This window comes from Diorhabda carinulata, chromosome X (genome assembly GCF_026250575.1).
Source record: "Diorhabda carinulata isolate Delta chromosome X, icDioCari1.1, whole genome shotgun sequence".
In the NCBI taxonomy this organism is placed as follows: domain Eukaryota; kingdom Metazoa; phylum Arthropoda; class Insecta; order Coleoptera; family Chrysomelidae; genus Diorhabda; species Diorhabda carinulata.
The window spans coordinates 44459982-44486314 of record NC_079472.1 but is presented as its reverse complement, the minus strand read 5'-3'; the positions used below and the strand labels follow the sequence as shown (position 1 = coordinate 44486314).

General features: G+C 32.2%; 1 protein-coding gene across 1 annotated transcript in view; it reads left to right on the top strand.

The window, feature by feature from the left end:
- Window positions 1–9043: 9043 nt before the first annotated feature.
- Window positions 9044–26333, top strand: part of LOC130900633 (inactive rhomboid protein 1) — a 302734-nt gene continuing 285444 nt past the window's right edge. Inside the window, exon 1 of the mRNA XM_057811369.1 lies at window positions 9044–9538. The gene's annotated coding sequence lies outside the window, so the exon portion shown is untranslated. The remainder of the gene's footprint in view (window positions 9539–26333) is intronic.

Here is a 26333-nt window from a genome sequence, read left to right as displayed (position 1 = left end):
TGAGTGATTTTAAGAATGGATCTATGCCTAGTTATTACCAGTTCGTTCTTCTGGTACTAATTCTTCAAGCTCCACAATTCAGTTTCAGAATTTCAGCAAGCTATATTAGCCGGAAAGTGGTGGTGAAAGAAGTATTTGCATTATGTAGCTAAAGACTTCCTACGCAATTCATGCCTACCTCAACGACGAAATACCTCATTTCGATGTCGAAGAACTTCGAAAGTTTGTGAAATTTCCCGAATTTTATATTAATATTGGATGAAAAACATGAGCGATTTCGTTGCCCTGTAGCAAGGGGATTTCGATTCTTACCTAAGTGCATCTTATCAGAAATGAAGAGTTTTTTCGTCTAATAGGGTATACAGGAACAAAAGAGTTTCCATATATAATAGGCGCTGACGAAGCTTAAACTTTCAACTCATTTAATGAAACCATATACGAAACCAGAAACTTAAAAAGAAAGCTGTTTTCAATCATATACTATTCTGCGCTAGGAGGGTGTTAGAAAACTTTGCGTTGATGTCGCAAGTTTTCCATAATTTTTATAGGCCAATAGCGGTCAACCCAAAAATTAGAGACAAATTGATACTGACTGCATATCTTGAAAAAACTGGCCATTGTTACATTGAAGTTCCTTTGCTGCTGGAGGCGGATTTGGAAAACATTGAAGGTTTTGACACTAGAGACAGATTTTGTGAATACTTTAATAGCAGAAAAGGATCTGTTTATTGTAAAATGAAATAAGTAAATAATATAAACAAACAGTAGAGAAAAGAAAATATGTATCAATTTCTTTACTTTACTGTTTGTTTGGCTTATGTACATGTTATAATATATAATTCTTATGTAAAACGCATGTCTTCAATGTTAATTTACTATAAAATTATTTTAATAAACAACATTAACACACTATACCTGTTTGATCTATTTGCACAGCAATCTCAGCCCACGCATTCTCTCCCGCGTTGGCATCTTTGTACATGGGATTTTTTGGATTCAACGTGCAAGGATAATCACCCACAAGTTCTATTAATTTATTGTCATCCATTATTTGCTATTATTGGATTATCTATTATAATACATTCAAGATTATACGGATTATTTTATTCTATTATTTATTATTTGTTGATTATTAAAACCGACAACAAATTGATAACTGAAAATAAAATTTTACTTCGATCGCGCGGATGTTACTAGACTATTCATGCATGCAGTCGAGTACTACGACTACAGCCGCTTTACTATAGCCACGGATCAACCTTATCTTTTAGATAGCAAACTCGAGCTCCCATTTCAGCGCCATCTCTTGGCTCATTAGCAGTACTAATCGCACATGAAAACAACAGTTTCTTTCATTCTGCTTTTGGCGAAAAATTTTAAATTCAAATTTCAAATCGTTCGTTCAGTTATTTAACAATGAAGTTGCATCAAACAAAATGATAGTGATACATTAAATTGATTCGAAAAATAACTAGACGAAAGTTTGTTTTAAATATGATGTAATCTTTCATTTTTAATTATGGAGAGAATGAGGCTTCAGAAAAAAAATGAGACAAACAACAGTTTTTATTAGATTTGGAAAAATACAAAATAAACATATAGATAAAGACATGTACATACGTATTAGAAAATCATATACACTGTGACCCCCATTTTTGCTGATAGTGTAGAGCTCGATATTTACAGCTGATATATTAATCCCGTTCCTCTTAGAAAGTTCAAAATGTGGGATGGCTGTAGCTATGGTAGTTTTCTATTTCATATGTTCCCAAGGGTAGTGCTTTGCAGTTCTGTAGTGTATCACATTTTTTGAGAATGTGGATAGAAGTTTTGTTTTCTGGGTAACAGAATCTTCAGACTGCATTATCTGCTAAGTTTAACGTCTTCAGGTGTCCATTGAAGCGACAGTTCCTTAGATAAATACATATGTTTGGTACTTTATCGACAGCTTGAGAAGTTGATGGCTAAGGCATAAGAGAAATTTCTGTAATACAAAAAAAGAAAAATGCAGTATGCTCCTTACACAGTAGTTACATGTGTGGAAATTTAAAGGTTTACATTAAACTTAGCAGAATATTTGAAGAGCTGTCTTCATCGTCTATTTACTTTTATAGAACCTAATGGAATAGTCGCAAGTATGTCTACAAATATTATTAAAGATAGTTATAATAAAGACCCTAATTACTAACATCTTTTGGGTACACCTATTATATCTATCTTCGTTTTGTAGTAGTAGTAGTACTTATGGCAGAAACCAAAAATTATCGGTGGAGTATCCAACAATTATATAGTTTATAAATAGTGTTTATATGTGTATTTTTGAACATTAACAGAAATTAAAAAATACTTTACTAGGAAAATAGAGGGATGGCACCGCACCTTTTGTCAACCCCAAACCTTTGCCATCTTAGTTTAAACACGAAGTGCTGGACTTATTTCTAAATTTTCTGTTATGTTGCCCATAAAACCGACACGAATTTGCTAGATTTTCATTAGCTGGGCATCAAAGGGAAGAGCAAACCTATAATATGTACATTATTAACATAATTAACCAACACTTTTTTTTTACATATTTAATATAGAAAATATATATTAGTATTTATCTCCTATCTCAATATTTAGAAGACAGATTTTTAGTTGATCAATGTGATGAAAAAATAAAACGGCAATAACAAACCATGAAATATTGAAAAAACGTACATACAATTATGAAAATTCAAAAATTCTTGAAACGGAATCAAGTACTAAAACATACGTAATGTTTCTACTAATTTTTAATCAGATGAGACCTTAACTACGACGATTTTTCAACAAAGAAAAAAACAAATTTGGCTAAATTTTTATGGTTGATAGTATAAAGAATTCATTTTTCTCTTTTCTCTCGTTCACACATTAGAAAATTCATGGGGTGAAAATATTTCAAGACTTATCGTTTTCTACGTAGACTAAAACAATCTATATTTAGCACATTTATTTGAAAAGCTACACATACAAACATAATTTGTATATAAATTGTGGAAATACGTTGTTTTATTAATTTGTTAGGTTTGATGTTTACTTTTTATTATAGAGCATCCTTTATTGTTACTTTATATAGAAAAATTTCGAAACTTAATATAGAAATAAGATGCTATGTAAGCGGATAAAAATATAAAAACCACATTCGAATGAAATGAATTTTCTCAATTGAAATTAATGCAATCCAACAAACCGTGCATAACATATAATAAGAAGAAAACCTACAAAAATGGTGAGGAGAGTAACACAATGGATACCTATTGACCAAAGGTAGAGGCAGACGATACCAGAATCCTAGGATTAGTAGACTGAGAAGCCAAATCTAAAAACAGAAAAGAATAGAGAAAAGTGATTAAAGAAGCTAGGACCAACAAAAAAAAATAATAAAGGGATACATGTAGGCGGCCCAATCGCTAGCTATAATATAAGGGATTAAACGGCATGGTAATGATGATACGGATAAAAAGTAGCCTAATAATGTTATATTAGTGCTATGTTCTTATTCATATAAACAGTATTCAATCACACACAATATTTTTCTAACTATTCACTAACTCTTACACACCCTTGACTACTCACTAATATGAAATTGTTGACTGACGGCTGTTAGACTCACGCTTTATATATTGTGAAAACTTCGGATTCCAGAACTCTCCGGATTTCAGTTAAGAACAAAATGTTGTTATGAGAAATTCTTTTCATAAAAAAACAGTCACAAGAAAAAGTGAACAGACCTTTTAAACTGCCCGTCGCATCTTTAGCTTCGATAATATAGAAAAACAGGACCAGCTTCACGGTCTATATCAGTGTGCGAGAAGCAATCATCCTCAAGTGGCTTTAGCAATAAAGAGATAAAAACGTTTGCAATTTTATAAGATAACAGGCTCGAATTCTAACTTAAATGTTTTTTTGTTTTCGCCATCAACAACCTTTGTTAAAGAGAAAACATAAAATTTAAATTGTTTGATGAAATGAAATGAGATGAAATGCATCTTTGTCTTATTGCTCTTCTTATTTTAACCTTAGGGGAACTTTGGTGATCAGGGCCGGATTAATCTAGGCTATAGCCCCGGGCCCCAGGTCCAAGAGGGCCCCTATTTTGGAAATCATTCTGTATTTTTTGATGTGCTGATACCACATCTAACGTATTGATATTATTTTGTGAATTTTTCCGGGTTTTCGAATTCCTTAAGGGGGCCCCGTCATTATTTTAGCCCCGGGCCTTAAAAATCTTAATCCGACCCTGTTGGTGATCTATGCGAACGCTAGCGGTTTGATGCCAGTAGAGATTAAAAACATATTTAGTATCTATATGTGACTTTTTCAAAATATATAGCATCTTATGATGTCTTACTCTATGGAACGATACATCTTGGAACCAGCACCTTTTTTCTTCAAGATTTTTTATACTTTTTTGTAGGTTAGTCTTAAAAATATTTACTCATAAGACTTGATGACCACAAAAATGGACATCAACCAATCTAGTGGAATAACGTCAGTGTTATAAATATTCATTAGTACTTTCAAACCATTTTCATCGAGTAGCTTTAGTTTTTCTGAGTGCACTCCATTTACTCCTACTGCTTTTCTGTTTTTTACGCAGTTTATTGATTTGGACACTTCGTCTTGGATAATAGGACCAGTTGTTGCCCTTATATCCCCGTGATCTAATATTTTATCTTCAAATAGTTCCCGCATATACTTTCGTCAATGTTCAAGTTGTTTTTCGATGTCGAATATTTTGCGTTCGTTTTTATCTTTAATAATATTGGGTCTTCCCAGATTTTTTACACCAGGAACAAACTTGAGCATCTTATATTAGTTAAAAATTTATAATTGCTTTCATAATAATGATGATTTTTGTATACTCTTGTTCATGATACGCTGAATACCTTGAATTTCTTGGTTTTCTTCTTATAATTTTTTGAATTCTTTGGTTTTCTATCTTATAACTTTTCACTTTCGTTCTCTCATCCATTAGAGAAAGTATTTCTTCCATTATACAACTTTGATTTTTCAATTGGTTATTTTCTTCACATTTTATTCCCTGAATATTTTTCAGGTTCGCCCCAAACAGTTCACTAAGATCTTTAAGAGGTATAATGGTATTAGGCAGCATGCCATATTTCTCAAGTTTCTCTTTGTCAAGTTTTGGGTCTTTGCCTTAGATTCTTTCGACTTGTTTTAATCTTACTTCCATCTTAGCTAACAGTAATCGATGAGTTCACCCCACCAGGTTAGGTTTAATTGACAGTATTGCATGGCTGAATTTACAGTTGATACAAATGTAATCTATCTCGTTTATGACAATTATTTCTTCTGTGTCAGCTGGTAATTTTCAGGTGTAAAGTCGTCGTTTTGGCTGACTGTATCATGTGTTTGTGACAATCATCTCATATTCCTGACTAAATATTACAAAACGGACGCCATAGTTATTTCTCACCTTCAGATCAAAATCTCAAATAATTGGCAACACTTTCCTCTATCTACTTTCGCATTCAGGGCGCTCATAATTATATTATGTTTTTCGTTGATTAAACTATATATCAAGAATTTTTAATTTCATCTTCATCATGTTCTTAAGTGCGTGTATATATTTCTATACTAATCATATTGACATTGTTTGATTTTTATTGTACCATTATTACTTACATTGTAATATACTACGTTGTTTACATGTTTTGCAATATCTGGAGATAATATAATAGTTACTCCGTTTCCGCGTTGACATGATTCTTCATAAGAAATAAATATGTTATAAATTTTTATCTAAATTTACCCGGAGTTCGACCATCTCATCCCGCTAATATTCGATAATTTGATATTAATTCATCATTTCTCTTATAGTGTTAGTTGTTTATCTTACCAAACTCGAACTTACTTCAATTTTCAATTCATTTCATATTCTTAAAAATTGGTAATGGGGATTTTGTTCAATATTTAGGAATGATGGGACCTTATTTAGGGGAATGTTTGGTAGAAGTTGATCGGTAAACCATTTTCCTAATAATGTCATATCTTCGTGTTAATCTGCACATAAATGGAAAATATTTTTAGCGGATGAAACCAACGCATTATATATATATACAAAAATGTCTTAACTGCGAGCATAAAAAAATTACTGGTTTTCACCTTGAGCAAGAAGTATTTGAGACACAAGTTTCAGAATAATCCTTCCAGCCATTTTTAATTACGTCGTGAGTATCAAAACAGGTTTCATGTTTCATAAAACAAAAAAATCTACAAAAGAATTCTTAAAATATCTAAAATCATGTTAAAGCAAAAGTATTCGTATTAAAAGAGAAAATGCTAACTGTTGAACTCACTTTAAATGAAATTCTTGTAAAAATAATTCGTGTGAAAAGAAATTTAGTTGTATAAAATTTTGATGGTTAGAAATAAGTTAAAATGGCGCAAAATGAGTTGTCAATTTGATAGAGGTAGGATAATTACTTTGTGGTAAGAGGTCTCTCACGTCTCCAGATTGCTCCTCGGTTGAATATGATACGGAGCACAGTCAGTAGAATAATTAATCATCTTGAAGTGGTGGTCAGGCATGGAAGTAGCCAAGGACGGCTACTTAACAGTAACACAAGGACGTGTTATTACAGAAAAACAAGATCGATATGTCATACAGTCAGCTTATAGTAATGAATTAATGACCTTTTCGGCATCAATGTATCAATATAAAAAACTTTTATATATATATCATTTCCAGTGCTTCAGTGCATATAACGATAATTTGATCTAGACGTTCCAATAATTCTCGAGCGTACCGAACCACCCGGCTACAGTAACCGTGGGTTAGTGGTGGATCTGGAAAATTTAAAACTGATGCTATCATGTCCAAGGAGTACTATATTACCTTTTTAAAAAGTTTACATAAAGCAATTCTTCGTAAACACCGATTTGTGAGCAGACAATTCATGAATTTTCCACTACGATAATTTACCGTCACATTTCAGCATGATTGGCATAGAAATTAATTCACTTAAAGTATTGAAGACCATTCCAGTCAAGTATTACCAGTGTATGGGAAATTGGATTAAGCGTTGCTTGTATGGGCTCGAAAGATGCCTAATTTTAAGACGAAAATAAAGATTTATATTAAAATACGTAAATAGTTTGTTTTTATTTGGTCAGTCTGGATCTTTGATGGTGCATCTTCACATCTAAATAATCTATTTTGTATTTTTTGGATATACTGTATATATTTTTAGTTTTCATACTCTTTACTTCTTTGTGCGTGAGTGAATCCGCAATCTCGTGACACAATTTAAATTTGAATTTCGACGTACATACACATCAAATTATTTTTAAACCTACTTAAGTTAATGCATTTTTTGTGCCAGTATTCTATTTTGATAAAAAAAGCTCACTTAAATCACTTTTGAGGCCTGATATTAAGGCCGCTCGCCCACTAACGATACGCGATCGCAACGAGTAGTCAATAGAATGTCGTCGAGGAGTGCTCCAACAAAGATACAGCGACGCTACACTACCTAAGAACTACTGGTCTCGTGAGACTGGATGTGTCATAAAAAAGCGACGATATTAGACACATTAATAGAATAAGTGAAAACACGAATAATATAAAATATGTCAAAGCTTTCCTTCTACACCAACAATACATTTTTAGCTTGTTTTCAATTTTTGAATGAACGGAAATACTGCGGTCAATAAAATATTGAATGTTTCCTTTGACATCCGGTGAAATGACTGAAATGTGACTTTATAACATAACATTCTCCGCTTTTCATTTATTCTTAAGTTCGGATGAATCAAATAGCGTTGTCTTCGTTTTCTCTTTTTAAAATAATAATAATGAGCTACCACTATAACTTCGTCTCGTATGATTAGGATCAATTTAACTCAGATCTTTTTCTTTTCGACTGATCAATAATATAATAGAATGAAGGCTTCTCAGGTAGGACTGTCAAAAATGCTATCAGGTGTGCAGGTGTGAATAACGAAGCAGACTGTAAATTTTTGCTGTGACCCAAAGGATCTATTGTCTCCCCTTTCTTGCTGTGATACTGGAGAACCCGAGATCCGTTAATCCCACTCCTTTTAAAAAGTCCACAATGTGGAATGGTTGTAATTGCCAAAGATCTTCGTCTTCTATTTCAAGCGCTCCCAGGTATTTGCCTGTCTCGGTCCCTGTAGGTTTTCCCAGTAATTGGTTTTGTTCCTATCTACTTTCTTTTCCAATGCTTTTTCCATTATTCCGTAGCTGATACCACATGAAAGACTGCTTGTTTCCGCTTTAGCGAGCTTATCAGCTATTTCATTTCCCTTCGTTTCGGTATATCCCGAAATCCATTGTAGGATAACTTCATTTCTCTTGCTAGTTCGTTTGATTTTTCTAGGCAATCTCAAACGAGTTTGGATGTTATGATAATGGAGCTTAGAGCTCTAATGGCTGCTTGACTTTCGGACAGTATGATGATCTCCTGTTTCCTCTCTAAATTAAAGAATAGTATGTTATTTTCGGACGAGGGAACGTTTTTTTTTTAACCGGCAAAACACCAGTGAAGTTTGATGAAGTTTTTGGTATCTCTGGGATATCATCAATACTAGTTCAATTTAAATGATCGTATGAAATTCTAATCATATTTATGAAAGATGCGTGTTAATGAGTAAATGCATTATTAGATATGCGTTTGTGGATTCAAAATTCAAATTTCAATTTCTAATAAGCCATTAGCTAATCAAAAACACATTAGGGCGAGCAATTCAATCAGCTAAAATGAAAATATGATTAGAAAATATTGTACAAGAAATTTTTTCGAGTACGAGTAAAATTAATTTGCAAATTTTTGGCTTCTAAAGTTTGCTTTCTCAATATGTTAAGCAATTCGATTAATGTTCTTCTGATATTGAATTAAATAAATTGTTAAGAAATTTTAAACTATGAATTATTAAAATTAGTATTCCTGCGAAGGGGCGGCAGTTTCCCCTATCGAGTCGTTAAACTCCCTACCTCTCTCCATCAGCGAGGCGCACGTCGATAATAAGACTATAGGGGTTGTATATGTATGTCGCGCAACCCTAACACAAGTCTGCCTATTTGTACTTTTTCTTTAACAAAATAAGTGTAACAACAATAATTATTCAATTATCGAGAGTGTAGTGTACGAATAAGACTTTAAGAAGGATGTGTATTGCATTGAATCCATCAGGAATCTATTTTTACGGATATCAGGAAACTAGTGAAATTGTGAAATGACAGCCAGCGATTCTACGTTTCGGGTTCTTTTGGTGAAAATCCAAAATTAGGTCCATGTTATTAGTTATTAAAACCTTTGTGTATCTTCAGTATTTTTCGAGAATTTCTAGCGCAGTGAGCTTTAAAGTGTCGGAAGTTGTGTTTAGTGTTGCCATTTTCACAAGCAGTACGCCATTTTGCAATTTGCTTTAGGCGTATACATTTTATGTTGATGTCGCTATTAGGCTCGCATTTAGTGGTACAATTCCAGAATGTTTACGTGGATTAATGATTTTTGAGTTTATTCTAAAGGTATTTATATTTTTGTATTATACTACTCAGGTTTATATCAATTGGAATGTACTATATTTGGCGGACAGATGTTTTTGACATAATATGCGCAATTCTCAAGAATTTCTTTTTGATAACCTTGTGCGAATCTCAAGTTTAAAATGTATAAACCAAGAAATATTCACAGAAGAAATACATATATAATATTCATGCCGTTATATGAAAGGGTTCCAAATATGCACCTGTGGACTTAACGTCGTATGAAATGTATGAACGTCAGATGAAGCAGCAGCATAATAATTGATTATTATTTTTATGAATTTCTTGCTACACTTTCATAGAAGTTAAAAAATGGAATTAAATTTCATCCAAATATTTTTTTACCGTTTTTGTGATATTTCACAACTCACTTTAACAACAAACAAGTTCACAGATGATATTTAGAAATGTTGAAATGTATAGGGAAAATTGTATTAAGAGTTTTCTTGTAATTTGACAAAACTCTGTGATATTCATTTCATTTGATTGTAAGTTTTAACTTCAATTTGAGAGCTCAGATAACTTTTCAATTTGCAAAGGTCGGGTAATAATTAATATCATCTTAAGGTGATCTAAATACTCAAATAACGCGAAAATAGTTTGCGGCAGCTCTCAAATTTTCACACCAAACTGTTTGCATTTCATTGTAATCACTTAGTAAGGTATGAAAGTTTGGAAAATGGAAAAGAATTACAAGTTCTTTATAGAGATTAATCCATAAAAGTATGATAGAATTGTCAGATCAATTGAATGAGTAGGATACTCTATACAGTATACCTATGTATTGTATTGAGGGTTGTTCGAAAAGTTCCTACATGACATAAAAAAATAAACATTTTTATGTTTCAACATAGTCTATAAATAAATCTCAATCTAGCAGTGCTTTAGAATTTTAACCCTTACAAACCATAGTTGCCGTCTCTCTCTTCAAAATAGACATTTACGAATGCCATGTCTTCGTCTAGTGAAAATACCTCTCCTGCAAATTAATCTTTAGGTTATGAAGCAGAATATAGTCGAAATAGTCGCTGGTGGTTAGATCTGGTGAATACCGTAAGTGCTCAACTAATTCGAAGTGTATTTCACCCATGGCGATCATCGAAGTACGTTTAAACCATCCTTTTTACGATTACAGGTTACAGTTATGTACCGTCGCAAAAGTTCGTCTTATTTTGCTTAAACCGTGTCTTTAAGGCATGGGATATGTTCATTCGAATGCGTTTTTAATTTAAAGTGAACAAATGCAGCACATAACGCGTGAATAGCTTATCAGTCAGTCCTTCGGGAATTATTTAATGAGCTTCTTTGATGATATCAATAGTTGTCTCCGTTTTTGGTCGTCCCGAACGCTCCTCGTTAGTTAGTCTGATTCCGCTGCGTTTGAATTAAGCTGCTTTAAATTGTTTATACAACTCGATACTCAGTTTTTTCTATTTTCAGAAAAATCTTCACAATGACTCACTTATTCGATTGTTAAACAAACGTAAGCGTTTGAGAATAATTAGACAATCCTCGTATAATCCAAATATTTCCAGATTTTTTCTGTTGATGTAAAACTACAAATGGATAATATGGTAGTATTCTATACAATAAAACATGTTACTGTTGAAGGACTGAGTAATTTTATAAGATGTCTATAAAGAAATGACGGATTCCAAAAGTCTATCACTCTATTTTAATGAATTACATCAATTACAACGTATACTAATATAATAAGTAAACATATTGGAAGTCACTGTTGATGAATATGCAGAAGTGTCGAAGAAGAAATATTGAATGGACATCTTTGATTTGTCTAATTTTGGATCGTACGTGATATTTAAACCAAACTAAGTTTTACAACCTTTTTTTACTTTGCTTCGTTGTTGGTTTGTGAGTGATTTGCGATCCCGCCAGAAAAATCCAGTCTAATCAGTATCAGATCTTTTTTATCAAAGTTGAATAAGTATGGACACCGAGCTATTGGAGACCTTAGTATGAAACAAACAATTTGATGATCATGTATTGCGATTCTAGGACTTAAACTGTTGTTTTTTTTTTTCATACTTATGCCCTGAATACCTGAGTACCCATAATTATTTAACTTTGAATTTGCCACGGCAATACCATTTTCTCTGAGTTTGCCATGGAAAACTGTCATTTATTGATAATTATGACGTAAAGTGAATAATAATTACATTTATGAAACCTTGTTGTTTGTTAGATTAGATATTTATCAAAATTTACTCAAATTTTGAATACACTGATTTGTTATTAACCTTAGGAGAGTGTTTAGTAAACTCTAGTGCAGCCCTCGATCCAAATTATTTAAAAAGTATTCTTTTTGCGGACGAGGCCAGTTTTACACGACAAGGTTTGTTTAACTCTACTGGTGTGATGAGAATCCAAAGGGTATCATATTACCAGCTCTCATTTAAAGTTACTGTTTGAGCAGCAACTTGAGGTAAATTTATAATAAAAATTAATACATTCTACATGGAAATTTAAATGGTGATCAGTTTCCAAAACATATTCGTATAATATTTCAATACAATGTTGCCTGTAGTTGCGGTAAAATAGTAAAAAAAATGTATAATTTTTTTCTACTGAACAAACCCCAAATATTTTTTTTATCCTAGAGATGGGATCACCTTCTTTTGAAATACCCTGTATAATATGTTTAGGATTAATTTTACTTTCAGACAAAATTTATTCTACTAACGTATAAAAACAAAAAAATTGTTTAAAAACCATTTTTGTATACATATAAATGTATATGAATTTTATTTTATCATTATTTTATTTATTATTTTATTATTTTAATAATGAATTTTAAACAACAAGAGAAAGAGAAAACATCTGTTTCGTACCAAGTCTCATATTTTGCCAAAAAATGACGTTTTTTAGAAATATTGGAAGATGCCAGTGACATATTCGAGTAAACTTTACAAATCAAGTGCAATTTGCACAATGTGTTCATTAAGAAAACAAATAATTTGATGCGAATGCTACTGGTCTTGATAAACAAACTAGTCCTAAGTAAAAATTAAAACTAAAAGGAATGTAGTAATAACAGCGTATCTTCATGTTCCAAGAGATTCTTTGTCTGAAAATTGTAAATATCAGAATTTATCTTTATATTGAATATATGTCAAATTTTGCACAAGTGATTCTAATTTCATTTTGTAGTCTTCTTGATTCTTTGGGGAATTATAGCTTTCATCAACATTCATTGTGAGTGTTGGTTATATAATATATATACATAATTGACATTTAATTCAATTTTATTAAGCTCTTTGTTTTTTATTTTTTGAGGTGTCCAGTTAGGATATCTTTTGTTTTTATTTATCCCACTGTCTTTTTGCTTTTGATTCTAGCTGCTTTATTTTGGATATCTTTATCTTTTAAGGTCTTCCTAATCTTTTTGGACATAGTTTCCAATCTATATTGTCTTGTTAATCTATTTGTCTCTATTCTTATGAAATGCCCCAATGTAAGAAAGGAAAAAAGAGACCTGGCTTCAGTCATATTGCTTTGGTAGAAACGTTCGTAGGTGAGACAAAAACTTCAGACTATGCGACAGAGATATTAAAGCTAGAAGGGATGTATACATTCTAATAAACCTAATTACCGAGCATACAGAAATCTGCTATCAGAGAACCGCTGACTGGAACTGACGGTTCTGTGGAATGGAGGAGGAAACTATAACAGACCTCCTCTGCAATTGTCTAGCTTTCATTAAAACAGAAAGAAAAATCTTGTGATTTGACATAGAGAAATAGTCTTACTTTGTAGCCAGCAACGTCTGATTTCGGAGCTTACATGAGCTAGGGCGAGGACGGAAAAAGCAGCTGCAAAAAGACTACATAGGCAAGTAGCAACGACAACGCCACCATACTTAGTGTTAGTCCGATATGTCTATACCAATTCAGCCGTTTTTTGTTTTTGTTTTTTATCGTTGGTTGTGTTTTATTACTTTTCCAATACCTTTACGATTTTTGCATAATACTATTTGATGACAGTAGTTATAAATTATTTTTATATAAGATGCAATATTGAACCTCTCACTGTATACTCTTCCTATTCTGCCATAGTTAAACTATCTACAAGTGATACTGAGGTGAAAATTATTAATATTTCATTGCTTTAACGAATTTTAAAATCAATCTGGACAAAAATTGCTGGAAGCACAATTAATTTTCTTCAGTTTCTTATTTCTTAGACTCTCTTATATGTTTTTGTTGCAGAATTTTCCTAATTTTAGGTTTCTCTGCATGAAAACTAGATCTTACAACATGTAAAAAATAAACGTTTTAGCCTATTTTAATCTTATACTAAACAATATATCAACTTTAACATAAATATGTATTGAAATAAAAATCTGTTTCAACCACTAAAAATAAGTTTTCTTTAGTTGTTACATTTAAATATATGTGGCAGTCCTCAATGAATTATTCGTAATTGCATTAAAATTTATAAAATAGAACCTAAATTTTAGTCAATTTACTTAGGTCTTATTTATCATCGACAGCTTTCTCGTGGATTTCATTCCGTTTCAAGGATTTTCGAATTTTCATAATTAAATGTCTATTTCATGGTTTGTTAATGCTGTTTTATTTTTTGTTATCGTATTGATGACCTTTCAATCTGTTTTCAAAACATTGAGATGTCTGTCCTATATAGCGGCCCACTCGTTACAAGGTACTTGATATAAAATATTACTTCTTTTGTTTTTTTGCGTATTACATTCTAGTGAAATGTTTTTATAATGTATTATTAGTTATACTAATATCATATTTATTGAATTGATTCTATAGTTGTTACGGAAGCTCTTGTATTATAGTACGTTTACCCTTTACTGTTATCCATCATCTTTTCAGGATAATCATTATTCTTCATGCAGTTTTTGTTTTTAAATAGCTAAGCATCTAAGCAGGATCTGACAGTTGAACGAATTGATGGCTGCCCTATATTTTTGAAATCCAACCACTGAAGAAAAATTATTTTTGTGTTTAAAATAGATTTTTATTATGATATTCATGTTCTAGGTTATTAATATAATTATGTAAGTTGTCAATGTAAAGAGTGAAATCAAGACAAATAAGTAACAAAAATACTAACATTAATTTCTGAAACCTCAATCCGATTTCAGGTAGATCACTTATCAGCTGATTACGGATGCTAACCCAGAACAAGAATTAGATCACTTCATTTTCATTTTTCGGTGGAAATTTCAAATTTGAAACATGATCTAAAAGAGCTTTTAAATTTTGTTACTTTTTTGTGCATTGATATTTATTATAATGATATTTATTAATCCGATCATAGCTTTCGAAAGGTCTTAAAGTAACTTCAAATCAGCAAGTACGAGGAAATATTGTCCGATTTATTTATTTATTTATATATATATTTTATTATATTATATTTATTATATTATTATATTATATTTATTATATTATTATATTATATTATTATATTATTAAATTATATTATATATTATATTTATTATATTATATTTATATTATTTATTTATATATATTTATTGTGTGTCTCTAGAAGGTGGTGAAGGAAATAATTTAAAAATGACTTTTTCGACCTCAATAGACTAGATTTGAAGTGGGGAATCGGTAAATTATTTATAATTTTGGTGATCTCCGAATCATAATAGAAACTTAACTAGAATTACGATCTGAGAAATTCCAAATCTAAACAAATAATTAAAAACGCAAAACCATAAAGGCGCAACTTAAGCATTATTTTAATAAAAAGACGTAAAAAGGAATAATACATAGTAAACCAAGAAAACAACCATAACTTTGTAAAGACAATGTCAACGATATTTTCAATATAAATAAGAATTTTCCAAAATATTAAGTTGTTGTTCAATTATTCGTTAATTATATATATATATATATATATATATATATATATATATATAATTCATTGTAACCATATTTTTATAAATATAATTTCGAATAAATAAAAATTTTATTCAGAAACAGTTTTCCGGCGTTTAAAAATATAATTCAGATTAGAATTTTACAAATAATCTTCGGCTATCGGAATATGTGAAACAATATTTACGCCACAAATTACAATGCTATTTATCTGTGAAACAATTATCTACTATAGTTGCTTTCCAATTACACAATTTGAGCACCCGATAGAGCACATGGGTGCGCAATGCTTCAAACCCACGTTCCAAATTGTCGTTTTTAAGATCTGTACGTCGAGCACAGTTGCGTTTTGCCCTTTACCCCTTTACACCAGATAAATGTTTGTCTCCAAGAGCTTGAAAATTGTGCTTTGAACACAAACTGAATATCAAAGCTCTGTGGGCATTTATTTCAAATTTATTTCGATTTATTTAGATTCATATTTGTTTGATTGGAACAAAATTATATTACTGAATTCAGGGAAGAATTGGGAATATGCATTATTACTTAATGAAGAAGACTATAAAAGGGCTTATGAAGGTTTATATAGTAAAAAGTATAGTTTCAAAAAAGTGTTTCTATAATATTCGTATCTTTTATTCAATTAACCAGGTATTTTGTATTTCGAACATGGCAATAAATGAACAAATAATTTGTGAAATGTTTTCAAATTTGACACTAGACCCAAAACCTAACGAAGTTTATTCCAATTGATCCTTGTGTGCCAAGCTCATGAGCGTCGATCCCATGGGTTTCGTGCACAGTGCTTAATAAGTTTAATAGCAACTTATATTACTTGTTTTATCAAAGCAGATAGTGTAAATAACAATATGTTTTTTAGTTTTGTGACTATGGCTAATTTTCGTCCGCATGACTCATTACCTCGCCTAACAATTATTATCTGTCTCTTTCTACGAGAAGTTACATATTTCTTATTTCTCTTAGCTTAATCATTTATTTTTGATATTGACCGTTTTCTTATGAAGCATGAATCACAATTTATTTTAATAAATGGATATTCTCTTCTGTTTGTGAAATCATCAAGCATGGATTTAGATTTATCGATTTCTGTGCATTGCTTCTTTTGCCTACGTTTATAAGGCGTTCATTATGTTTTGTAAAGTCTTGTTATGGTTTCATTGCTACTCATTGGCTTCCTCTATTATCAGCAATTTTTTTAATAAGAGTCGTTTGTAGGTTTAGACTAATAACAGTAGAGAGGTATCCTGATTCTGGTTTATATGTACATGGTTTTGGCAGGTATTTATTATTTATTTGGGCTCATAAATTCTATAAAGCCTTGTGAAATGTTAATAAACATCTCTAGAGGTTTTCATATAACATTTTTTTGTGTAATAGGTTAGTGGCTATTACTAGATGGTATCACATAACCTTAATATATTTTAAAAATATCCCTTTACCACTTCGTTTGAGATTTCTTACATAAAAATATTGTGTTTTTGAATAAATCGGTCTGTTTAAAAGTTTGGCGACAAGATTTGTAACGATAGTATTACGAGGCTATAGCTCAAGCTTTTGCAAGATTTGAGAGTTTTCAGTTGTATTCGGCGGATTGATTCCTAATAGTAATAGCACGTATACGACATAAATAAAATATAATAGGGACTTCCATATAATAGATATGTGGTTCAATATTGGCTAACGGCTAAGGTCTGTAATAGTTCATAGAAGAAAAGTCAATGTTTCCATTTTATAATTGCCCTCGAAATATTTGCACCTAGTAAGTTGTCAGTTGAGAATGTATGTTGAACGTTTTAACGTTAGCCCTATTATAAATCAAATAATTCACCAGTTAATTAATATCCTCAGAAGTTTCCATCCTTTGAACATGAATTACTAACATCATCATCATCTTCAAATTGTGTAGTGTTTATGTGTGAATCACATGGGAATCATACAATGTTTCTAAAATCCAAACAAGAATCACTTGTTAAGTAATAGCATTAAATCATTGTTAAACAGAGACGAAAACTACCAAAATATGTTGTTGTACAAATTTTTTATAACTATATTAGACTTCAGTAATGCAAATGAAAAACAAGTAATTTTTGGATCAAATGTAATTATAATACTCGCCTACATGATTTTTGTATCACATTTAACAATTAATTTTATAATTATAGTACCTTCCAAATAATAGAAGAAATAATAAAGCCCTATAGCATCCAGCTATGGGGCTCAACCAGTAACTCGAATCTAGAGATCCTACAGCGCCATCAAAATAAGGTGAACGTCCCTAAAAGAATAATAGAGAGAGACTTGAAAGCTCCAAGAACCAAAGAAGAAATCAGCAAACAGTTTTTCTTCAAATTTATGCTGATTGTGCTAATTGTGCGTTCTAAGTGTGCACCCAAACTTGTTTGCTAGTTTACTGTGTAGATTGTAGCGTTTCAAATAAACCGACTTACTTTACAGACTCTAAATGTTTTGGTATATACTTTTGCATTAGTTAGTTGGTAAGTTTCAAAGGTTTTTACTGAAAATTCTCTCTTGATATTCTCTGTGTAGTTAATACATTTTTTTAGCAACTAAAATAAAAATGGCAAGTGATATGTGTGGTAGATGCCAAATTTCTCCTGAGCAGTTTTGTTATACTTGTGGAGAATTTATTGTGAAGCTACAGGCCAGACCATTTTGTGAACAAGGTTTATCTCATGTATTTTTGTATTGTAATTCAAGATCAAGACAAACAGTGAGTTCCCTATGTGTGCTGTGTCAGATGTAGAATGTCATGGGTTTAGTGGATGAAACGGAATAGACGCACTATGTCTGTTGAGGATCCAATGGTATGACGAGAGCCCACCAACAATATTAATGATGACAAATACTGAAAGTTATTCAAAAAAAATTTCAATATATTCATAGATGATAGCTTTTACTTGAATTTTTTAAATTTTAACACAAAAATTTTATTTTCCATCGAATCATAAGTTGACAAGATTTCATTGTTTTTAGGAGTATTTGTAACTTAAAATTGAGAGTAATTTGGTTCATGTTTAATAATGTTCAATATATCCATAAAATTTATACAAGCCTATAGTATACATTATCATTTATTTTGTTGGTTTTGAACAGTTTTGGCACTTCCTCAATACTATAGTATGAATAAGAATTATTAAGGTTGACATAATTAGTAGAAACTTCCAATGTGTCGTGAGTATAGTTAGGAGGTACATGGAATTTTCAACAAAATATCCATTTATTAGAGATTTCTCTCTTTTTAAAATAGCTTTGTTGGTTTTGGTATCACGTTATCATTATGATAGTTTGTTGGCGCACATAGACCTTATGACAGGCTCGTCGTGCCAAATTTAAAATTATAAAAGGCTGATCTCCTTTGAAAAGCTTATCAGGTACCTAGACTTGAACTTTTTAACGTCTCTAGGCAAAACGATAAGGTTCATTCAATTGTTTGAAAGTCGTTCGTGTAAGTGAGAGGCACCCACCGATGACGTTGCCTGAAGTTTCTTTCTCGTTCATGTATCAGCGGCGTTCTAGCTCATCCGAAAAGCCCATTCTAGGAAGATGGGGTCTTAGATTACCATGTTCCATTAGAACGTTAGTGAAATGTCGAATTTCATTCTAGTTAAATCATGAAGCCCATTGCTGATTCTGCCGATCCCGTTTGCGAGACGAGCAAATTATCCTCGTCGTTGCCCTTGTTACCCGAGTGAACAGGCACTTCCAACAAGTTGACCCTTGCAGCATCACTCATCAGTTTTTTTAGAACTTTTTTACACTCTAGATTAAGTATGGGCAACCTTTGACATGCTGAGGGCCAAACTTTAGCGTGCAAAACGTTCGCGGGCCGCATTTAAAAGTACTTAGTGCAGGTATGGGCAACCTTTGACATGCTGAGGGTCAAACTTTAGCGTGCAAAACGTTCGCGGGCCGCGTTTAAAAGTATTTAGTGAATTTAAAGTAGTGATAATATTTTTTTGCGATAGATATTAGATATGAAATAATACGACAATGTTATTATTGTATTATGTATTTATTATTGACATGTATGTGTATATTGACAATGTGATTATTGTATTTATTAAAATAACAAAATGAAATTTTAAAAAATGGTACAACATTATAATTAAATAGTTACATTTGCAATTGTTACAAACTACAAAAGTTAAATACACTGAAATCAATGAGACACTTGAGCTTGAATTTGGGAAACTAATCCATCGATATTTGGATGAATTCCACTGATACAAAGACGTAAAGAATTTTCCAAATTATCGTCAGTCAGTCTTGTACGATGTGTTTATTTATTAACTTTCATCAATGAAAAGAACTGTTCGCATTTATAAGTACTGCCAAACGCAGAAATCAATCTTCTTGCGAATTTTCTAAGCTGCCGAAAATTGTCTTCTTCTAGGTATTTTTTGTAGATATCGCACAACTCTACGTCTTCAAATTTGGATTTTAGGAGTGAGTTTTCTTGAATCTCGATTAACCCCATTTGTAAGTGTATTGGAGCATTTTGTACATTACATTTTGTAGGAGTAGCAAATAAATTGAAACATTCTTCCATGTTTTTGAAGTCGCTAAATCTGTTCGAAAATTGTTCCGACAGTAACTTGAGTTCTTCAGCATATTGAGCATAAGCAATATTTTCATACTCAGAGAGCGTGTTGAAATGGTAACTGTTACCAGACTGCATCTGTGACTCCCACAAGCGTAGTTTGATCTGAAACGTTTTCAAATGGCTGTACAAATCATTTACTAACTGTCCTTGTTTTTGAAGTTTCAAATTTAAATCATTCAAATAGCCTGTAAGATCGACCAGAAATGCTAAATCACATATCCATTTTGGGTCACTCAATTCAGATAGTGGCTTATCTTTTATTTTCATAAAGTCTGCTATCTCATTTCTAAGCTCGTAAAACCGTTTCAACATTTTTCCTTTGCTCATCCATCTGACTTCAATAATATGTTACGTCGTTATATTCAGCTGATATTTCATCCAAAAACGTCTCGAACTGACGATGGTTAAGCCCTCGGGATCGAATAAAACTGATGGTTTTTACTACCACATTCATAACATTGTGGAGTCGAATGGACTTAAAACACAAGTTCTGTTGGTGGATAATGCAATGAAGGACTATCAAATCATATTTTTGCACATTTAATTCTGTTGACAAACTATTTTTTCAAATTCATTTTTCTTTTCAGGACACAAAACACCGCAAACTTCTAACATACACTCCTTGATAAATTCTCCTTCGGCAAATGGTTTTAATGCCTTTGCCAATTTTGAGCTAACTATAAAACTAGCTTTCACAACATTATCAAGTCTTTGTTTACGAAACATTTGTTGCTGTTTTTCAATATTTGCTCTAAGTTTCTGGATTTTGTCTGTTCTTAATTGTCCTGTCAATAAGTGCTGTGTAGCATGCTTAGTTGAGTAATGCCTCTTTATATTGAATTCTTTCATTACTGAAATGGATTCATTACAAAGCAAACAAATAGGCTTACCATTGTGCAAGATAAAAAAGAATTCTTCAGTCCATTTTTCTTGAAACTGGCGACCCTCTGTATCTACTTTTCGTTTCTTTCCACCAGACATCATTTTTTTTTACTTTTCGTTCAATAAACTTAATAACAAACTATAGTTAGTAACCACTCAAGATACACAAAAACTCATTAAGCAAGTTGACGGCTGTAGCCGTTCGCTAGGATATCGCTTGTCTGAGTTATCACCTCGGTAGCTCAAATAGAACTGAACTAACTTTCGGGTCATCCACCCGCTTATATAGACAAAATGAAGGAATAATCTAGAATAAACTAGCTTAGAATAATCGAGAAGCAATAAATAAAATCTTTTGATGTGTAGCCCGTGAGGCGGCAAACTTCAAAGAATTTGATGGATCAAGCCGAGTGGCGGTGATTATCAAAGAGTGAGGTGGCAAACATCAAAGGTTTTGATGTTTGCCGCCTCACCGTCACTCCCGTGAGTAAACTAAGAAAACACAAGGAAACTTATGTAGGCTATGGGATTCATTAGTCTATTGATGACTCCACATTTTTATAGTCTATTCATATCATATCTGGTGCCGGATAAGATAAAAAGCACAAACAAGATATGTACTAGTATAAGTATATGTACTAGTACTAAGTATAAATACTTAGTTTAGTGCAATATTTTTTTAATTGGGTTTTTCCAAAATGTCTCGCGGGCCGGATCATATCTTACACGGGGCCGGATCCGGCCCACGGGCCGGTGGTTGCCCATATGTGCTCTAGATTAAGCTTTAACCAGTTTCTCACCACTAACACTTGAAGGCATTGAAAATCAATATTTTTTACGTCAAATAGATTCTAATTGTTTTATAAAATATTAAACCTCAATACATGAACTATAGTTAAGACTATAGTTAAGAATAATTCACAAGTATTATCTCATTCATGTTTACTGAAGCAACGAGGGATACTTTCCATCCTATATTAGTCGTACTAAAATTGAAATTACTAATTCCCATGACAAACAATTTTCCTTACTTATTTAGAAATAAATACAGAAGGTGAATTTTAAAAACCAAATTTTTGAAAATATTTGTAATATATTTATGCATCACAGGGACTGAAATTTATAGTTTACAGATTGGTCTTTTGTTATGAAACATTAGGTACATCAAACATAATAGTACACGGTATAGTCGAGATACTGCGGTGTGAATGGAACCTCTCCAAATTTCATTTCGATGTCTCTAGAAATATAAATCCAAAGATATTAATTTTATTTCACCACAATTTGTCATTAACCACATATTGAGTTCGTGATTGCTCTATGTAACTTGTCTGTTATTAATCAAAACGATCAACAGAGGTCCATGAATTTATTAGTGTCAAAGGTCCCTGAAGAAAAATCTACATATATTAAATAACACCATTATCTTTTCGTTTATAATCTATCAACTGTTCTTGAAAGTAATGCATTTTGTGATTAGCAGTCGGGACACTTTTTTGCTCAGTTTCTATTTACATAGATATTGAAGACACCCTGGGTACAAATATAACGCACATGTATTTTAATGTAAACGCACGTTTGAGACACGGAATTTCTGCCATCTGTCGCCTATGTTGAGAACATAATCGATCCATAGTAAATTCAGTTCTATTACAGATTTGTACATTTTGTCTTCCGACGAATAGAGTCGAAGCTGCCAAATTTTTTGTTGCCATCATACCGTACACGGGAGAGAAACACTCGTTTTGAGTGCGCGCGTATTTCGAGAACAATCGATCGCTTATTCGAGTTCGACGGTTGTATCGGTTACATTATCGACTGCCCAACATTGCGAAAGCTCCAAGCAATGCAACAATTTTAGTTTGGTTCCAGACATTCAATACTACTGGAAACACTATTGAAACATTGGGAAATTCATCACGGTGGTACAAGGACAGCAATAACGCCTGGAAACATTCAGTCAGTAGCAGATTCTGTAAGCCGACAGCCTCGATTCAGCGTCAGAAAGTGTGATTCTCAACTGAGATTATCAAGAGCGACAATTCACCGCATAAGGCGATCTGATTTACACCTAAATGCCTATAAAATTCAGATTGTGCAAGCGCTACATGAAAATGAATATATATGACATTATAAGATTGAATTTTGTGAATGCAATGTTAGAGAGATTTAAGAATTTCACAACATGTTATTCAGCGATGAGGCACATTTTCATTTGGATGGATACGTAAATCGCAAAAATTGTTGTTTTTGGGGAGAAAAAATTCCACAAACCTTACATAAATGCAAGTTGCATAGCCCAAAAGTCACCGTGGATCGCTATGTCGCCGAACTGCATTATTAAGCCCTATTTTTATTAAGATAACAGACAACATGCAGTGACTGTTACTTCTGCACGCTATGTCGACATGATACGCAATTTTTTCGGGCCTCAACTGGAACAATGTGAGCATTATAACGGGCTGACATGTTTCCAACAGGATGGGACCACATCGCACACCACTAACAACTCTTTAGCTGCATTGCACAAGTTGTTCCCAGAAAAAGTGATTTCACGAAGAGGTGATATTGAATGGCTACCTCAGAGCCCTGACTTGACCACACCTGATTTTTTCTTGCGGGGTTATTTTAAGAGTGTGGTCTACGAGAATAATCCACGAAATTTGATAGATTTAAGATACTATATTGAAGAAAAGATCAGGAGTATTCCTCGACGACTTCTTCAAAAGGTTTTTGAAAATGTACGCAACGGTTTGAGGAGTGCCGTCAACGTGATGGTCATCATTCAAACAATGTCGTGAAACAATTAAATTTTATTTTTTATCTTTTAGTACATACCAATAAATTTATATAAAAATGTATTTTTTCCAACTAAAGTAGTTGGGTCGTTATGAGACACCCTGTATATATAAAAAGTGTTCTGGTAGTAGGATTGCGGTAAAATTGAACACCGAAGTGTACTAACTCTAATATATTTCTGAGATCTCGAATACTTATGTATTGATCGTCTGAAAATTGATTAGTTAAGAATTGCGGTTTGTAATATGTTTTGAAAATATTAGAATCATCAACTTCACAATTCAATATTCCAATTGAAACTTGATGGGCTTGGATATAAGCCTGAATGGTAATGATATTATCTTCTGTAGTAGTAGTAGTAGTAGTAGTAGTAGTAAGTCTCAAAACTTTTAACAATAATACACTTCAACTGACTAACAGCCGATACTAGGATATGGCTTTGTTTTACAGCTCTTTTTTTTCCCGAATAAATACATTTTTTCTCTCGTTTCCAAGTATCTACTACAAAAAAGGTATCGCCGACAAATTAGTCTAAGAGAGACCTTCGCAGTAAAGGAACAATATACTTTTTCTCTTTCTTTCTTTTTCTGTTCTTTCATTAAAATAATACCACGTGTCCCAAAATGAGACGTTCTAATAAAGCAGCTGCTTGCTTAAATTTTTAAATTATACTCAAAGATAAAGAGAGAAGCTCATTGTGATTATTTTATTGAGGGAGATAGGGGTTGGGATGCTTTTAGGGTGTATTGACTAAGTGTGTAAGATTTTTGGCAATGTATTGTTTCCTGTCGTTTGCCATTTGGCAGATGAACGATAATGAATGATAATCGTAGAAAACCGTGAACATCCTCGAGTGTACTACACACGGTTTATAATTGTCAAATTTTCTTATCGTGGTTCAAATAGTTTTCGAGATATTAACTTGGAATTTCTGGAACATTTGGTGATATTTATACTGAGCACACTTTTTACACTATCACTACACCAACACAATTACAATGTCAGATATGCGTTTTCAAAACGTGGTCAGGCAGAGTAATTGTGACTGTTGATATAGTGGTAGTGTGTGCAGTATGAGATATATATTGACCAGAACTCCATATTTTTTAAATAGTTACATCCAAATATAATAAGTATTAAAGTTCAACTCTATTATCACGTTATATAGTTTCTTAGGATCATTTTTCTGTACCTTGACTTTGAAATTATTTTATGCATTGGAGATTGCCAAAACTTCTACCAAAAGAAGAAAAGAATATAGTATAAACTTGAGAAGTTTGTTATGGATTTGATAATTCCTATTACAAAGTGACTGCGCAGAACTCACTTAAATGAGATTCCATAATACGAGGGGACAAGACTCAATGTACTGTCGAATGGATTGATGATTGAGCTGGATAACATAATCTAAACTATGTTGTCCTGTAAGGATGCATATGCATATGTAAGCGATACAAAAGATTGATGAGTAGAGAGAAAGAACGAGAACAGATTGATTGAAAAAAATATTAGAAAAATACAGTACATAAAAATACAGAAAATATCTGTAACTATTTAACCTAAGGCGAATGAAGTATCTTTTCTACGGCCAGCCATGAACCATGAAAACGGCAAGACGGGGAAGGGTTGTAGGGGGTATATGCTTAGATGGTGGCCTTATAGGAGCGAAATGACCTTTCAGGTTTATCCAGAACGGGATACAACGCTCCTGGGTGAATCCGCAGCTAGAAACAACTTCTCTAGGTCATCAACAAAGAAATCCCCTTTTCTACATGGAATCTTTCCTAAATCGGAATCCATGATTTCCTCCCTCCTGGAAATGATTTCAAAATTGAACCATATCTCCGAATGTAAGTTTTTCCGCAGAATAGAATTTATGACATTCCACGGGGATCAGATGTAGATGGTATACTGAAGTCTTACCTAATATTCTCTTGTCATTTATCATAATTTTTTGCCATAGGATATGTAAATCTTCATGTCCAACTCTCGACTGACTCCCGGACTGACAATTTTTTTACTATTTGTTCACTATTCGACACTGCATCGTCAATAATATCAAATTATCGCCAAAAAGTAATAACCCTCAAAGAATTTGAATAGTCAATGTTAAAAAAATACAACACTGAGACTCCCCACTGCCAAAACCAAACGAAAAATTCTATTTAAAGTAAATAATGGGACGGCTTCTTTACATAAATCAGCTGGCTCTATTGATTTGTGTGCACTTTGATTTCTTACCGGGGTTACTAACAAATAAAATTCTCTACTTTTCACGTTAAAATGAGTATAAAAAACGTATATTTCTTAATTCACACCCAATTGTATCAGTTTTGCGGTGGGAATTACTTCTAGTAAGAAAGTATACGTATACATATTGAGAGAATAACTTTCTGAAAAAAGTGTGCTTTATCTAGAATGAAACAAACACTATTTAATTATACAATGAGCCATCTGTTTTACATTTTACGAACAAGTATTCAGAAAATAAATTCATTATATTTATCTATTTTCGATATTCGATATAAAGTTCGAATTGGGAAGGTAGATATAAACACGAATGCAAAAATAAGAA